Source organism: Quercus lobata, chromosome 7, assembly GCF_001633185.2.
Source record: "Quercus lobata isolate SW786 chromosome 7, ValleyOak3.0 Primary Assembly, whole genome shotgun sequence".
NCBI lineage: Eukaryota > Viridiplantae > Streptophyta > Magnoliopsida > Fagales > Fagaceae > Quercus > Quercus lobata.
The window spans coordinates 23,670,676-23,673,646 of NC_044910.1; the positions used below are offsets into that span (position 1 = coordinate 23,670,676).

Sequence of the window (2,971 nt, forward strand, 5' to 3'; positions counted from 1 at the left end):
CCAAGAAGAGCACCATATTGGAAAAAGCACTAAATAGGTTGGAGTTAGGGTGCAACTTTATTGGATGGAGATTGAAGACTATGTAAATTTATTTGTTAGAGATTGAAGACTATTTTTATTGTTAGTCTATTGGCAAACTATTAACCTTTTAGTATTTTTTATTGTGATGCCATTGGCAGATTGAAGACTATTTTTTTTTGTTAGACCATTTGAAATGCATTAAGTTATTGTTTGAGATAAAGTTTATAGAGAAAAAAGTTATTTATATTTACAATTTAAGCTGACTTTATTTTAGCTATTGTGAAAGATAAAGTTTGTGGTTCAAAATGGTACGACTTGTTTTGCAATCCTAGTTTACTTGTTTTCCAATCCTAGTTACCACAAGTGCATTGTAACTTTCAATATCGAAGATTTGAAATTCCCTAGCAAAGAAGCCCAATAATGATTCTGCTCTATTGATATCCATTTCCTTGCAGTATCCATTTATTAATGCCCTGCATATTGCTGTATCAAATGGCACACCAAATTTAACAATTTCTTTTATTACATATTCATCCTCCATATTTTTGTTTATTTTACACAATCAGTCTATTATATACACCATCTCAACTTTCAAAGCTAATGCCTCTGCCACATAATTGTCAAAGAAATTCAAATTACTGCACTAGCAGATAAGAAATAACCATTTTAATAATAAATTGTACCGCTCAGGTAAAGGACTAAATACTTGGCTTTCTAGTGTTATTAAAGCATGATCTCTTTTATAAACACTTATGTGTGAAACCTGGCAAGTCTAGCAATAAGAACCCAAAAAGAATTTAGATGACATTGCACAAGATGCAAACACTGGTTGATAGCTAAGTATTAAATTTCACAGAGTTATTCACTAGGTTCTTGGCCAAGCACATAACCATACTGAGAGATTCTTTCTAGAAGACTTTTAGCGGCAATTGGCCGATTCTATTCACACAGTTTGACCACTAGATATTCATAAATGTCAGCAGAAATAGGAATTTCAAATCTCTGAAGCTCTAACAACAATTTCAAAGCTGAAAGCAACTTACTCTTGTTTACATATCCTTCCACAACAACTCAACAAGTAAAACTATCTGGGTGAACCCCATTTCCTATCATCCATACAACAATGACTTTAACTCTTTCATCTTTTCTTCCTTGCAATAACCACAAATAAGAGTATTATAAGACATAGTATCTAGACTTAACCCTCTGTGAACCATTTGATGAAAAAGCTGATGAGCCTCCCTAACCTTCCCTTCTTTACAAAGACCATTCATCAAACATTAATCAAAAAATTAAATGTATAAACATTTGGGTGTATCCCAATTATCCCCATTTCTTCTTATACCTCCCAACACTAATCAGCACATCTGAGCTTCACCAACCCATTCAAACAAAAATTGCAATCAACTACACTAGGGACAAAACCAACCTCCATAGACCTCCCAAAAGTCCTAAACCTTATTCAATCATGTTGGCTTTCACATAAGCCTTAATAAGCATATCAAAGACAATTGGATCCCAATTACAATCTTCACTGCACAAAACCAAACTTTCAAAAATATCACCATCATCTGGTGAAACAACCTTAACCATTTCTATCAATTCAGGCAACAAGTTCATGGCTTGATAAAATTTTCTAAACCAGGTCAGAATATGAACAATAATACAATAATTTTAGATAGTGGGTCTCAAACTTAAATTATTCTTGACCCAATTGAAAGTGAGAGCTGATGAGGAATTAGATTGAAACCTCAATTGAACTTAAAAAAACCAGCTAGTAAATCCTCTTCAGTTCTTGAAGGAATCAAGGTTATTAAGGAAAAAGGGAAATTTAGTGGAGAAGGCCTGGGTGGGCCGGTAGTGGAGATAGAGGAGGATTTGAGGTGGGCCAGCGGTGGAAACAGGTGGGTTTGGGTTGGCCGGCGGTGGAGAAGAATGCCTGGGGTGACTGGTGGGAGCTGGGTTTCTGGGTAGCTTACAAAGAATAGAGAAGTCAGAAAGAAAGAGAACGTATAGGTATAGGGATTTTAGTTTTTATTTTTTATCTTTTAATAGGTTGTGTAGTTAATTAGGGTTAGTTGAGTTAAGTTTACTTAAGTAATTATGTGCAATGCACATGCCATTTTTTACACAGGTCTACTTATTGGAGCAGTTTATAGCCTAAGGCCTCGTTTGGGAGGAGGGAATGGAAATGAATGAAAAGAATAACTTTAGAATATTCTTCCCTTTCCGTGTTTGGGAGTTTTAATGGAGGGAATGGAAAGCTCATTCCCTTATTTGGGAGTTTAAGTGGGAGGGAATAGAATGAGTAGGAAGGAACACTCGTTCCTCTCTATTCCCTTAGGTTCCGTTTGGGAGTTCATAAGAGAATGGAATGGAATGATTATAAGGGAATGGAATGTATTTAAGTAAGGGAAAGGAATGGAAAAGAATGGAATAGAATAGAATTAAGTAACCTTGATTGGATGTTTTAAAATGAAGGAATGGAAAGGAATGAAAATGAATAAAATGTAAGCAATCTTGTTTGGGAGCAACATGGAGGGAATGGAATGGAATCATTTTATGACAATATTACTATTAGACCCCCTATTTTAAAATAAAAGGTTGAATATATTGGAGTATTTTGGGAGTTTTAGTAAAAAAATCATTAAATTAAATTTCATTCCCTCCCATTCCTCCCAATTTCGGAGGGAATGAAAATTTGGGATTTTAAGAGAATAGAGAGGAATGAGTGTTCCCTCCTACTTATTTCATTCTCTCCTACTTAAACTCCCAAATAAGAAAATGGAAGAATATTCTAAAATTATTCTTTTTATTTCTTTCTATTCCATTCCATTCCCTCCTCCCAAACGAGACCTTAAAATCTCAAATTTTCATTCCCTCAGAAATTGGGAGGAATGAGAGGGAATGAAATTAGATTTAATGATTTTTTTACTAAAACTCCCAAAAT

At 34.4% G+C, this 2,971-nt stretch overlaps 1 pseudogene; it reads right to left on the bottom strand.

The window, feature by feature from the left end:
- Positions 1 to 349: 349 nt before the first annotated feature.
- On the bottom strand, positions 350 to 2,779 carry LOC115951766 (annotated as a pseudogene).
- Positions 2,780 to 2,971: the final 192 nt, after the last annotated feature.